The sequence below is a fragment of the Lolium perenne genome, chromosome 5, assembly GCF_019359855.2.
Source record: "Lolium perenne isolate Kyuss_39 chromosome 5, Kyuss_2.0, whole genome shotgun sequence".
Lineage (NCBI taxonomy): Eukaryota > Viridiplantae > Streptophyta > Magnoliopsida > Poales > Poaceae > Lolium > Lolium perenne.
In genome coordinates, this window is record NC_067248.2 from 35140547 (window position 1) to 35156367 (window position 15821).

Sequence of the window (15821 nt, forward strand, 5' to 3'; positions counted from 1 at the left end):
CAATCTCAATGGTAGGGTGGAATAGCTCATCATACTGCGCAATGATACGTCTCCAACGTATCTATAATTTCTGATGTTCCATGCTTGTTTTATGACAATACCGACATGTTTTGTTCACACTTTATATCATTTTTATGCGTCTTCCGGAACTAACCTATTGACGAGATGCCGAAAGGCCAGTTGCTGTTTTTTGCTGTTTTTGGTTTCAGAAATCCTAGTAAGGAAATATTTTCGGAATCGGACGAAATCAACACCGAAGATCTTAGAATTCCCGGAAGCTTCCAGAGCACCGGAGAAAGGCTAGAGGGGTGCCAGGGGGGCCCCACCCCACAGGGCGGCGCGGCCCAAGGGGGCGCCCCCCCTATCATCTGGGCACCCCGTGGCCCCTCCGACTCCGACTCTCGGCCTATATAATCGTCCCTGACCTAAAAACATCGACCAGTTCGACGAAAACAGAGAAAACCATCCAGAGCCGCCGCCATCGCGAAAGTCCAATTCGGGGGACAGAACTCTCTGTTCCGGCACCCTGCCGGGACGGGGAATTGCCCCCGGAGCCATCTCCACCGCCGTCTCCACCGCCATCTTCACCGCCATTGCTGCCTCCATGATGAGGAGGGAGTAATTCACCCCCGGGGCTGAGGGCTCCGCTGTAGCTATGTGGTTCATCTCTCTCTCTCTTTGTGATCAAGTTGAATATTATCTATGTGCTACTCTAGTGATGTTATTAAAGTAGTCTATTCCTCCTCCGCGGTGTAATGGTGACAGTGTGTGCGCCGTGTAGTACTTGGTTTATGCTATGATTGTGATCTCTTGTAGATTGTGAAGTTAACTATTGCTATGTTAGTATTGATATGATCTATGCCTCCTTCATAGTGTGATGGTGACAGTGTGCATGCTATGTTAGTTCTCGGTGTGATTGTGTTGATCTATCTTACACTCTAAGGTTATTTAAATATGAACATTGAATATTGTGGAGCTTGTTAACTCCGGCATTGAGGGTTCGTGTAATCCTACACAGTTAGTGGTGTTCATCATCCAACAAGAGGGTGTAGAGTAGTCCTATTATGTGATCTTTGTTGAGAGTGTCCACTAGTGAAAGCAGGATCCCTGGGCCTTGCTTCCAAGCATCGAATCTCCGTTTGTTTACTGTTTTGTTGAATGTTTACTCGCTGCCATATTTTACTCGGATTGCTATTATCACTCATACTCATCCATATTATTTGTATCTCACTACCTCTTCGCCGAACTAGTGCACCTATTGTATTAGGTGTGTTGGGGACACAAGAGACTTCTTGCTTTGTGGCTGCAGGGTTGCTTGAGAGGGATATCTTTGACCTCTTCCTCCCTGAGATCGATAAACCTTGGGTGATCCACTAAAGGGAAACTTGCTGCTGTTCTACAAACCTTGCTCTTGGAGGCCCAACACTGTCTACAAGAATAGAAGCTCCCGTAGACATCAAGCATTTTTCCGGGCGCCGTTCTTGCAGGGAGGAAAGGTAAAAGGCACTCATACTTCGGTTCAGTGTAACAGTATGCTTTCTCAAGCGCCATTGTGTTTGTGCTGGAAGCTATTTCCTTTAGATCCTGCAATTGCATCTTTTTGTTTCTTGTTTACACTAGTTTGGCATAATGGACAACAATGAGCTTCTTACTTTATTTCCTGATTTAAGACATGGATGGTTTGATCCGAAAATTAAAAAACCCATGGAACATATTAGTATGAACGCAATCACTGCTAATGCTATGAATAAGTCTAAACTTGGGGAAGCTAGTTTCTGTGATCTTTTTGGCTTCCCATCTTTAGGGGAGAAAGTTTGTTTTGATAATGCTTTATCTCCCATATGCGATAACTCTAATAATGCTTGTGATACTTTAAATCCACCAACTGCAAGTACTTCTTTCAAGATACCCATGAAAATTATTGAACGTGTTATGGATAACCGCTATGAAGGGGATGGGACTGTCCATCCTAAAGATCATTTACAGTTTTTGCATGAATTATGCGGGTTATTCAAGTGTGCATGTATCTCTATGGATGAAGTGAAGAGGAAGCTATTCTCCGTTTCGCTGTCTGGTAAAGCGGCGCATTGGTATAAATTGTTGGAGAATAGTCATTCTCTTGGTTGGGAGGAAATTGCATCTCTCTTTTATTCTAAATTTTATCCTCCTCATGAAGTGCATATTGATAGGAATTATATTTATAACTTTTATCCTCGTGATGGAGAGAGTATTTCTCAAGCGTGGGGGAGATTGAAATCACTAATGCTCAAATGTCCCATTCATGAGCTTCCCCGTAATGTTATTGTTAACAATTTTTATGCGAGGCTTTCAGGACAACACAAGGACTATCTGGACGCATGTTCAGAGGGATCTTTCACAAGCAAGGAGGTTGAAGCTAGGTGGGATCTTCTTGATCGGATTAAGGAGAACGCTGAAGGATGGGAGAACAATGAAGGTAAAGAGTCAGGTATAAATTATGATTATGAATGCATTGAAGCTTTTATGGATACCGATAAATTTCGAAATATGAGTGCTACTTATGGTCTTGACTCTCAAGTTGCTGCAAATCTTTATAAATCCTTTGCTTCTCATTTTGAATTGCCTAAGAAGAATTTTGATAAGTATCATGAACCTTTTAAAGAGGCTTGCATGAAGAATGAAATTGTTGTTAATTATTGCAATAAGCATGCTCAAACTCTTAAGAATGCTATTTCCTATAAGCATGTTAATTTTTATGGAATGCATAGACCTTGTGGAATTAATCAAGTCAAAGATGATTATTGCATCCATCATATTAATGAAAAAACTAGAAAGTGGCTTAGGGCTCTAGATGATCTTGGTAAAAAAGTTTGTGCCCTCTATCCTTTTATTTGTGAAGTTTGCCATGAAGTGGGCCATTTTAATTTTCAATGCTCCTCCAATGATAATTTGAACCCAATGAGTGCTGCAAATTTGTATTGTGATGATGAAATTACTCCTAATCAGCATGATGAACTTACTTTATTTTTGGGGTGTGAAGAACTGTCGAGAAAAATCTCTTTGTTACACATGAGTGATCTTGATATTGATGATATCCTGCATGGGTGTTTTTCTTATTGCATTGATAATAGCCATACAAATACTTACATACAAAATATTTTAGAAGATGACACCTTGCCAAAATATGATAGGACCGCTATGTGTTTTGAACTAATTAATGGAAAGGAGGAATCCTCCCAAGTTTCTTCTATTGTTTCTAAAAGTAAATCAGGTTATGCGGACAAGCCACCCTTCAAGCCTCTTCCTCCTAAAGAAGGGAACGAGGAGAAGGAAGAGAAGAAGAAAAAGAAGAAGGGAACGAAGAAGAAGAAGAAGAAGAAGGAGGAGAATAAAAAGAAAGAGGTAACGGCGTATCCCCGCGTGAATGAGATAACGCTAGGTAACCGTAAATATGTTGCTCCTAATAATTATTGTGACAATGAATGTCACATCCCGAAATTTTCTAAACTTCGGAATGAAAAATAAAAATAAATCTAATGCTTGATTGTTTGAAATTGATTGAAAATTCACAAAGAATTAAAACTTTTCATAGGTTATTTACAAGTTAATTCCAAAATAGTATTTTTAAAGACTTTTTATTTTAAAGTATTTTCAAAATCAAACATATCCTTGCTTTCAAAGTTTTCAAATCCTTAATGGATTTCTATTTAACAAAATCAAACTATTGAAAACTATATTTGGAAAATATTGCCAAAGTAGCAAATTAGGCCAAGTGCATGTAATTATTATTTATTTTCACAAATGGATTTTAAATAGGTTTCTTATTTTCCTAAAACACTATTTTAAATTTTACAGTTTTTTATAAAGTTGTTTGGTATGCGTATGTTAAAACTATCCACATATAGTCATAGTAGCATAATTGTAATAATAATAAAAAAATTATAAAATTTAAGTGTTTATGATATCCTATAAGAAGAAGAATAATTTTACAAACTTATAGGAATTTGATTCACTCAAATCGGAGTTACGAAACTCATTTTATAAAAGAAACAAGTAAAAAGAGAAAAAGAAAAAGAGAAGGAAAAAAAAAGAAATCGGGCCGGCCACCCGGCCGACCGGCCCAGCAGGTAGGCAGGCCCAGCCGGACCGAACCGACCGAGTCGGTCGGTTACCGTGAGCACGCAGGATTTTCGTGTTTGACAAACTTATCTCCATTTAAATCAACTTTTTTTGAGCTACACAACTTCGATTTCAGATCCGTTTGTTTCTACGCGTTCCTAACTTCGAGACCCACCTTTTCCACCGACCTATGGTCTATATAAACTCTCCACCAGACCGCAGTTTCGTTTTCCCTTTCCTCTTCTCGAAATCCTACATCAACGAAATCTTAACTCGTTGATTTGACCACCAAAACTACCTCGAATCACCTCGGGTTCTACACGAAAGTTGTAGATATCGTCGAGATCTTTCAATCCCGACCAATCTCATCTCTTTTCATGCACCATACACGGATAATTTCGCATCGCAAGGTGTCAGACCTGACAAAGTGAATCTTCAATTAGTTCGTGCTCGTTCCAAGAAATCCAAATTCCTTTGGTGAGTATGTAGATATGATCATCGTCTACAACTTTCATGTTGAAAGTTTTTCCATTTGAAGTACCAATTTATCGCTCATCTACAAATCTATTTCGAGTCAACCGGAGCCAAATCGAGTTTCAAAACGATCTCGAATCATCATGACTTCAATACGGAAGTTGTTCCTCTCGTCAAGATCTTTCAATTGCCGCAAGTTTCACCTTATTTCGTTCACCGAGCAAGGAGAAAATCGTGTTGCAAGATTCAGATCTTATAAGGTATAACCCAGATCTTGTCAAACACATTAATACGTTGTGAAAAGCAATTTGTGCGTTAGATAGATCTATTAATTCTATACAACTTTGATGTTGAAAGTTTTTCCATCTGAGCAAATTTTTCTGTCAATTTTATGACATTATCATGACATCAGCATAGTCAACTCAGTCTGGTCAAAGTCAAACTGCAGTCAGTGGTACAGTCAGCAGTACAGTCAGCGGTACAGTCAGCAGTACAGTCAGCAGTCAACTATACAGTACAGTCAGCGTCTCAGTCAAACTCGGTCAAACTCGTTTTAATGTAAATTTTAAATATCAGATTATGTGTCTAACTTAGAAATTCATTATAAAATCATCCAGAGGGTCCAAAATTTGCAAACTGTATATCGTTGGAAAGCTTATAACATGTAGAATCCAAATATGCAAGAATACTGTATATGTTATGTATTATTTTTTGAATCATAATTCAAATGATTTAATTAATCCTTTTCACTATAAAAATTATATCAAATAATCTACTGGTCCAAATTTAACAAATTTGTACTTTCTTGAATCCTCAGATCATGTACTTCAACTTGGTATAGGAGTTGTACAACTTTGACACGTGCACAAACTTGCTTTAGTAAAATCTATACAAATCAGTAATTCGAAGATAATTCAAATTCTATAAATTATTTTTGAATAATTCCAATTGTTCTAATCTTGTACTAGTGTAGCCTATCCAGAGAGGTCAAATTCATATTTTTACAACACATAATGCTTGCAGTAGCTAATTAATAAGGTTGTATATGTTAAGTAGATACTCGATTAATGGTTTTTTCTAAATCAAATTAAATGTCCAGAATACTTTATTAACATTGCACATATCAGAGAACACCTAATACAACACTTACAGACTACTTATCTGGTGAAAGTAATTGGTGCATAGCATGCATGTCTATGATTGTTCATATCGAATGTTTGTTTATTTTTGTTGTTGTTGTTGAATGGTGTGTTTATGTTGTGCTATATTCTATGTTATAGTTGTACGGAGAGGCACGTATTTTGATTAAGAGAAGTGAACGCGCTTCGATTACCGAAAAGGCAAGTGACATTCAAATCCTACTTATTTTATATATGCATTAGTGTTTTGAAACTAGTATGCATGGTAGGATTTTATTTTCAAAAGAAAAGTATTATGCTATGCTTAGCAAACCCTAGTAGTGTGTAGCTACTCCTGAACCTATTAATAGGATACTTTATTTTTGCTCTTCAACATCAAATGCCAAATGTTGTTTCATTGTTTCGATTGTGATGGTTTGAAAAGTAAAAATTAACAACCCTTAATGAATCACCTGGGTGGATTGTTTGAGTGGTGGGCGGCTCCTCAGGGCTCCGATCCCTGGGGATGGAACAGTGGACGGGTGGGTGCCTGAGAGTGCGCGGTTGAATAGGGGTTGCCACCCAGGATTAAAGAGATTATTATGTCGTCCTTGTTTTAGATAGCGTCCAGTGCAACCACAATACATTATGGGCTCTGTCTTAGCTAAGTACTTAGTGGGAAACCTCACCTAGGGTACCGCCAGCGGGTGGAGTTTCAGGGTACGGGCGGATCCGGTAGGTAGAGGGGATACTAAAGAAAAGCTTCGGGGTGACCTTGTTCTGGCCTTAATGAAGATGAAGAATTTTGGAAAAAAGGCTTGGTTGCGAATTGTGGGTAAAGAGCGCAACCTCTCGAGAGTTTAAACCTAAGATCTTAGCCGTGTCCCCGGTTATGGACAATTTGAGCTTCTAGGCAGGGAATGTACGGAGGAATCTCATCACCTTTTATGAATGTATTTAAAATTTTGTATCAACCTTTGAAAACTCATGGGAGATGTAACCATGTGATTATTCTAAAACCCATGGAGGATTTATCCATGGTGTGATTTCATAATGTCATTCAAAGATTTTCAAAATGTTTTGTTTTAAATAAAATGTAGGATAAAATTGGCTTTATGCAAAATTGCCTAAACTCCACTTGCCAAATATCATGTAGATAGTCATGCCCAAAACTGCCACCATATAAGTGTCATTTGCAAGTACATCATTGTACTGACCTCCATTCGTGGGGCTGCATATTCAAACGTGCAGGATTTTCTGAGGAGAAGTACGTGGTAGGATCTCGAGTCTACATTCCAACATGACTGCCTGTGGCACATGAAGATGATGAAGGCTCATTGCTGGTTTACTTTCCGCTGTGTTTATTCTGAGCTAGTCCATGTGACTATGCAATTTGTAAGGTTTTACTTTACCCTCTGGATCAAAGATGTAGTAAATTTGATACTATTGCAATGATTACTGTATTTTGTAATGTGTGTGCTATCAGTGATCCCGGGAATAGCACTATACACAGGTATCTTGCCTTTATTAAAAGGTAGGGTGCTACAATGAATCTGAATACGATGATCTTCCTATGCCCTTTACATACATTAGCGATCATGATTTGAATGGGCACATTACTTTTGATATTGCAAATCTCTGGGAAACTAATTCTGAAAATGATGATGATAATAATTGCCATAGTGTCAGTGCTATCCATGCTTCCTCCCATAATGATATAGAAAGCTCTAAGCTTGGGGAAGAGGTGTTTGAAAATCCTTTTGCTACTGGTCATTATGTTCTTGATACATCTCCTTCTAATAACAATGATGGTATGGTCATAGATAAACCGACTGTGAAAGATAACTATTCTATTTCTTATGATGACACTGTGCCTCCGATCTTTGATGATTATTATAAAGAATGCTATGATATAGGTTATAACTATCCTTATGAAACTTATCATAGTCATGATTGGATTACCAAAAACAATTCTTTTAATATGCAACTTGTTTACCATGTTCAAACTCTTGATAATAATCTTGCTCCAATTACTATTAATGAGAAGAACTCTTCTTATGCCAAAATTAATGATACTTCTATGCATATGAACCATGATAAGAATGTTTTAAGTGATGGGTATATTGTGGATTTAATCAATGATGCTACTGAAAGTTATTATGAGAGAGGGAAATATGGTTATATGTATCTTAATAATATTAAGTTTCCCCTCTTTATGTTGAGAATCTTGAAGTTACTCGTGTTTTATCCTCTTATGCTTGTCACTTTGTTCTTCATGAATTCATTTGTGTACAAGATTCCTCTTCATAGGAAGCATGTTATACTTAAATGTGTTTTGAATTTGCCTCTTGAAGCTCTCTTTTGCTTCAAATACTATTTCTTGCGAGTGGATCATTAAAACTGCTGAGCCCATCTTAATGGCTATAAAGAAAGAACTTCTTGGGAGATAACCCATGTGTTTATTTTGCTACAGTATTTTGTTTTATATTTGTGTCTTGGAAGTTGTTTACTACTGTAGCAACCTCTCCTTATCTTAGTTTTGTGTTTTGTTGTGCCAAGTAAAGTCGTTGATAGTAAGGTTCATACTAGATTTGGATTACTGCGCGGAAACAGATTTCTTTGCTGTCACGAATCTGGGCAAAATTCTCTGTAGGTAACTCAGAAAATTATGCCAATTTACGTGAGTGATCCCCAGATAAGTACGCAACTTTCATTCAATTTGAGCATTTTCATTTGAGCAAGTCTTGTGCCTCAATAAAATTCGTCTTTACGGACTGTTCTGTTTTGACAGATTCTGCCTTTTATTTCGCATTGCTTCTTTTGCTATGTGGGATGGATTTCTTTGTTCCATTGACTTCCAGTAGCTTTGAGCAATGTCCAGAAGTGTTAAAAATGATTGTGTCACCTCTGAACATGTGAATTTTTGATTATGCACTAACCCTCTAATGAGTTGTTTTGAGTTTGGTGTGAAGGAAGTTTTCAAGGGTCAAGAGAGGAGGATGATACAATGCAATCAAGAAGAGTGAAAAGTCTAAGCTTGGGGATGCCCCGGTGGTTCATCCCTGCATATTTCAAGAAGACTCAAGCATCTAAGCTTGGGGCTGCCCAAGGCATCCCCTTCTTCATCGATAAATTATCAGGTTCCTTCTCTTGAAACTATATTTTTATTCGGTCACATCTTATGTACTTTACTTGGAGCGTCTGTATGTTTCTTGTTTTTGTTTTTGTTTGAATAAATACTTGTGTGGGAGAGAGACACGCTCCGCTGGTTCATATGAACACATGTGTTCTTAGCTTTTAATGTTCATGGCGAAGGTTGAAACTGCTTCGTTAATTGTTATATGGTTGGAAACGGAAAATGCTACATGTAGTAATTGGTATGATGTATTGAATAATGTGATACTTGGCAATTGTTGTGCTCATGTTTAAGCTCTTGCATCATATACTTTGCACCTATTAATGAAGAAATACATAGAGCTTGCTAAAATTTGGTTTGCATAATTGGTCTCTCTAAGGTCTAGATAATTTCTAGTATTGAGTTTGAACAACAAGAAAGACGGTGTAGAGTCTTATAATGTTTACAATATGTCTTTTATGTGAGTTTTGCTGCACCGGTTCATCCTTGTGTTTGCTTCAAACAACCTTGCTAGCCTAAGCCTTGTATTGAGAGGGATTACTTCTTATGCATCCGAAACCCTTGAGCCAACCACTATGCCATTCGAGTCCATCATACCTACCTACTACATGGTATTTCTCCGCCATTCCAAAGTAAATTGCTTGAAGTGCTACCTTTAAATTTCTATCCTCTACCTTTGCAATATATAGCTCATGGGACAAATAGCCTAAAAACTATTGTGGTATTGAATATGTACTTATACACTTTATCTCTTATTAAGTTGCTTGTTGTGCGATAACCATGTTCCTGGGGACGCCATCAACTACTCTTTGTTGAATATCATGTGAGTTGCTATGCATGTTCGTCTTGTCTGAAGTAAGGGCGATTTACCACCTTATGGTTAGAGCGTGCATATTGTTAGAGAAGAACATTGGGCCGCTAACTAAAGCCATGATCCATGGTGGAAGTTTCAGTTTAGGACATATATCCTCAATCTCATATGAGAAAATTAATTGTTGCTACATGCTTATGCATAAAAGAGGAGTCCATTATCTGTTGTCTATGTTGTCCCGGTATGGATGTCTAAATTGAGAATAATCAATAGCGAGAAATCCAATGCGAGCTTTCTCCTTAGACCTTTGTACAGGCGGCATAGAGGTACCCCTTTGTGACACTTGGTTAAAACATGTGCATTGCGATAATCCCGGTAATCCAAGCTAATTAGGACAAGGTGCGGGCACTATTAGTATACTATGCATGAGGCTTGCAACTTGTAGGATATAATTTACATAACACATATGCTTTATTACTACCGTTGACAAAATTGTTTCTTGCTTTCAAAACCAAAGCTCTAGCACAAATATAGCAATCAATGCTTCCCTCTGCGAAGGGCCTTTCTTCTACTTTTATGTTGAGTCAGTTCACCTATTTCTCTCTATCTTAGAAGCAAACAATTGTGTTAACTGTGCATTGATTCTTACATACTTGCTTATTGCACTTGTTATATTGCTTTGCATTGACAACTATCCATGAGATATACATGTTACAAGTTGAAAGCAACCGCTGAAACTTAATCTTCCATTGTGTTATTTCAATGCCTTTACTAAGAATTTATTGCTTTATGAGTAACTCTTATGCAAGACTCATTGATGCTTGTCTTGAAAGTACTATTCATGAAAAGTCTTTGCTATATGATCCAATTGTTTACTCATTGCATTTACATTGTTTCGAATCGCTGCATTCATCTCATATGCTTTACAATAGTATGATTAAGATTATGTTGGTAGCATGTCACCTCAGAAATTATCTTTTCTCATTTACCTACTCGAGGACGAGTAGGAACTAAGCTTGGGGATGCTGATACGTCTCCAACGTATCTATAATTTCTGATGTTCCATGCTTGTTTTATGACAATACCGACATGTTTTGTTCACACTTTATATCATTTTTATGCGTTTTCCGGAACTAACCTATTGACGAGATGCCGAAAGGCCAGTTGCTGTTTTCTGCTGTTTTTGGTTTCAGAAATCCTAGTAAGGAAATATTTTCGGAATCGGACGAAATCAACACCGAAGATCTTAGAATTCCCGGAAGCTTCCAGAGCACCGGAGAAGGCCAGAGGGGTGCCAGGGGGACCCACCCCACAGGGCGGCGCGGCCCAAGGGGGGCGCGCCCCCTATCATCTGGGCACCCCGTGGCCCCTCCGACTCCGACTCTCGGCCTATATAATCGTCCCTGACCTAAAAACATCGACCAGTTCGACGAAAACAGAGAAAACCATCCAGAGCCGCCGCCATCGCGAAAGTCCAATTCGGGGGACATAACTCTCTGTTCCGGCACCCTGCCGGGACGGGGAATTGCCCCCGGAGCCATCTCCACCGCCGTCTCCACCGCCATCTTCACCGCCATCGCTGCCTCCATGATGAGGAGGGAGTAATTCACCCCCGGGGCTGAGGGCTCCGCTGTAGCTATGTGGTTCATCTCTCTCTCTTTGTGATCAAGTTGAATATTATCTATGTGCTACTCTAGTGATGTTATTAAAGTAGTCTATTCCTCCTCCGTGGTGTAATGGTGACAGTGTGTGCGCCGTGTAGTACTTGGTTTATGCTATGATTGTGATCTCTTGTAGATTGTGAAGTTAACTATTGCTATGTTAGTATTGATATGATCTATGCCTCCTTCATAGTGTTATGGTGACAGTGTGCATGCTATGTTAGTTCTCGGTGTGATTGTGTTGATCTATCTTACACTCTAAGGTTATTTAAATATGAACATTGAATATTGTGGAGCTTGTTAACTCCGGCATTGAGGGTTCGTGTAATCCTACACAGTTAGTGGTGTTCATCATCCAACAAGAGGGTGTAGAGTAGTCCTATTATGTGATCTTTGTTGAGAGTGTCCACTAGTGAAAGCAGGATCCCTGGGCCTTGCTTCCAAGCATCGAATCTCCGTTTGTTTACTGTTTTGTTGAATGTTTACTCGCTGCCATATTTTACTCGGATTGCTATTATCACTCATACTCATCCATATTATTTGTATCTCACTACCTCTTCGCCGAACTAGTGCACCTATTGTATTAGGTGTGTTGGGGACACAAGAGACTTCTTGCTTTGTGGCTGCAGGGTTGCTTGAGAGGGATATCTTTGACCTCTTCCTCCCTGAGATCGATAAACCTTGGGTGATCCACTTAAGGGAAACTTGCTGCTGTTCTACAAACCTCTGCTCTTGGAGGCCCAACACTGTCTACAAGAATAGAAGCTCCCGTAGACATCACGCACCATATTCATAAGGGTACGGTTGCGCCTTTCAGCTACTCCATTCTGCTGAGGTTCGCCCGGCATCGAGTACTGGGCGACTATTCCAGTCTCCTGTAGGAACCTTGCAAAAGGTCCAGGGACTTGGCCATATGGAGTATGTTGATCGTAGTACTCCCCTCCACGATCAGACATGACTATCTTTATTCTTTTATCATGCTGATTTTCAACTTCAGCTTTGCATGAATGTTATGAACGAATCATAGCCATCCACACTTTTCACAGGAATTGGTCCACACATATCGGTGTGAATTATTTCTAGTGTTGATGTGCTTCGATTTGCACCCTTTTTAATTTGCTTTACAAATTTTCCTTTAATGCAATCGATGCACTGTTCTATGTCTGAGAATTTTAATGGAGGAAGAATACCATTTTTAACAAGTCTTTCTATTCTCCCCCTCGAAATATGGCATAAGCGACAATGCCATAATTTCGATGATTCATCCGTTCTTTTCTTTTGTTCTTTGTCCAACGCGGACAACACTTTTCACTCACATTACACACAGACAACACCCACATAAGCATTATTACACCATATAGCACACTTGCCATGTCCTTCCTGTCCATGTGTACTGTTCTGTCACTAGTTGCTACAGCAGCTGGGTCGCACATATCTTTGAAGAACCAGCGAACTGACTCTTTATTCTTTCAAGATACTCCCCTATGGAAGCACGCTCTGCAATTGAGCCCACAATAGCGTTCTCAATTGTATTCTTTATAAATGACACTTAGCCACCTTTTATACTGTCATGCAGCATCATCATCCTTGTCATTTCTGACTGGATCGTTTGGTCTGACCGGCTGTGGGAACCCAGTCCACCTCAGCACAAATCGACCTTCTTTTCTCCATTAAGTGTAGTTGTCACCTTTGAGGGTTGGAACATCCTTGATGCAGCTCATCAAGTAGTACCCTCCTTTAAACCAAAATGAAATGAGATTATAACAACAATTGCATGCAATAATCCAACGTTGGTCAAAATTAGAACATACAACTCTTTGTGCAATTATATCTATATCACCGTTGGGCAGAAATAGAGATAAATGCGCCTCTTATTGCAACAAATCATGATCATGTCATTAATAACGTTGGTCAAAAAATAACAGAACCATAATTGTCACAATGATCACTTTAATCATCTCTTTAAAATTTTAACTGTCACTTTTGCCCATATAATTACAACAAAATATGATCATGCCATTAATAACGTTGGCCATTTTGACATGATCATAATTGTTTCAACAATCACTTTTAATCAACCCTTTAAATTTTAATCATCACTTTTGCATTTTTCAAATTTAAAATGCATCTTTAAGTATTTGCAGCGGAAACTTTGAATTCATTAAACTTTAAAACTTTCAGAAGCATCTCTATTACTTTTTAATTTCCTAAAACAAATATCGCGTTGGTTCAATTTGCTCAGGAAAAAAACTTGACAAAAATGCTTCTTTTACTATTGCAGCGGAAACCTTTACTTTAAACTATTAACTTTTGAACTTTCCAGAGGCATGTCTTTCACTTTTAATTCCTAAACAAATATCACGTTGGTTCTATTTATTCAGAAAAAAACTTGGACAAAATTAGGCCAAAATTGACCCAAAACTGCCTAAAAAATGCCTCTGGAAAAACATAAAACAGTAAAAAACTGTTGTTGCTGTGCTCACGTGGCCCGCGGCCCACGCTGCATGCACGCACCGAGCGGCGTACAGCAACGCTGCGCCCACGCGGGCTGTACGCGGCAGCCTGCTAACGCGGCCTGGCCCGCGTCGCTCACGCGGCCTGCCACGCTGCCCGTCTGTTGTTTCACCGAGGCCTCCACGCGGCCCAAAACACGGCGCCGACGCGGCCCACAGACGGCACCCACGCGGCCCGCACACCGAGCCCACGCGGAGAGCCTGCCCGCACGCTCCTGGCCGTCGGATTGAATCCGACGGTCGGGCGCCTCTTTCGGCCGGTATAAATGGCCCCAACCGCCAAAAACCCTAACTCTAGATTCATTTGACTGCGCCCCTTTCGTGTCTCTCTGTCCCGGCGGCGGCGGAGAGGCTTGTCCTCCGCGCGCGCTGCCCCGTCCCGCTCGCTCGCTGCCGGTGACGGCGGCAGTAGCCCGCGCCTGCCCCGCCTAGCAGCAGCCTTCCGCGCGGCGCCGCCCCGTCTGTGAGCTCGCCGGCCACGGCGGAGCTCCTCCCTTCTCCCACAGCCACCATACATCGACGGCGACCAGGAGAAGCAGCAGCAGCGCCCCCTTTGGCCCTCTTGCCGGCGCGTGCGTGCACCCTTGCGTGGGCGCACCGTCGGCAAGCGGCTCAAGAGGTGGTGCTCTTTTCTTTCCTTTGCCGGCGCCATGAGCTTGAGCAGCAGCTGCCCGAGGCGGCTCAGTGGCGGCGCGATTTTCTTTGCCGGTGCCACGGCCAAAAGCAGCGGCAGCCGGTGTTTGCTTTCTTTGCCCCGTGTGGTTGGGTTAGGCGCGGCCAGATGGCGGCGCAGCTTTGCCCCCTCTCTTTGCCCTTCTTTACTTATTAGGGTTTTGGTTTTCTTTGTCTCACGGTATGAACTATGGTTTCGGGATCGATCTAGGGACTAGGGTTTACGTCTTTAATTTTCCTGTCTACCCGAAAACAGACAAGATCTACAACTAGCAACAGGCTCTGATGCCAATGATAGATTGCTAGGATCATCTAGGCTAGATCATGGCCGGGTAGGAGAGGGATACTGTCAGTTTACCTTCTCCATTGGAGGTGGAGCTCGCCGATCTGGACATGGTGGCGACGGCGTGAGGTCGAGCGAGAGGTGGCGGCGGAGCTTCCCGTCGGCACTGCGCAAACCCTAATCGGTGGGTCTGTAAGTGGGGCGTGTGGCAGCTCCAGATCACCTCGTGCTGAGTGCCACCGACCCCCACCTCTCTTTATTGCGCAGGAGACAGGGGCCCACCAACCAGATGCGGTTGGGCGCCCCCGATCAGGGCGCGGACGAGGTCAAGGGTCCGAGTTCGAGCCGTTGGGCTCGGACGCGAGGAGATCATCCTAACAAGAATGAGTACGAGCGTACTCAGCAAGTTCATATTAGGAAATAGGTGTATCATGCACTAGCTACAGCCATAGACTAGAAAGTCATAGGCCAATGCAAGTTTTCATATTCATTTCTTCAAAAGGTTGCTTTTATTCAGAAGAACTATGTCCGTCAGCCTTCACCGGTTTACTAGAACTTCATGGAGCTCCTTTCCGGCAGCGTTCGCAGTTCCATATCCCGGAACAGGGAGTGACAGGTCACGATTCATTACACTCTGCAGAGGTGTGTTGCTTTACCCATAAGAGATCTTAACCTTGGTGCCAACCGGGCAGCTTTCCCGTCCACACTTCGTTTGGTGTGAGGCCCGGTATAAGGTCCTAGCCAATCATATTCCTCCGCTACCTCGCACACCCACCCTTTTGTTGCAAACTCTGACCCTGGGTCCTCGTCGGTCCACTTACACCACTTAAGGACGGACCCCGACCACGACAACAGTTCAGGTCTCTACCATGAACTCCTTCGCCGGTAGCTGCAACCCATCATAGACCGCAATACCGTGGGGACTTAGGGCTTCCCCAGCCTACCGGACAAGTGTCTACGGTCTCTACCGTGGGGACTGATACGTCTCCGACGTATCGATAATTTCTTATGTTCCATGCCACATTATTGATGTTATCTACATGTTTTATGCACAC

General features: G+C 41.2%; 1 long non-coding RNA gene across 1 annotated transcript; it reads left to right on the forward strand.

The window, feature by feature from the left end:
• Positions 1-4600: 4600 nt before the first annotated feature.
• LOC139831234 (uncharacterized) lies at positions 4601-7161 on the forward strand. The gene is made up of 3 exons (XR_011745909.1): positions 4601-4832; positions 5853-5912; positions 6942-7161. It is a non-coding gene; the product is annotated as an uncharacterized lncRNA (long non-coding RNA).
• The last annotated feature ends 8660 nt before the right edge of the window (positions 7162-15821 follow it).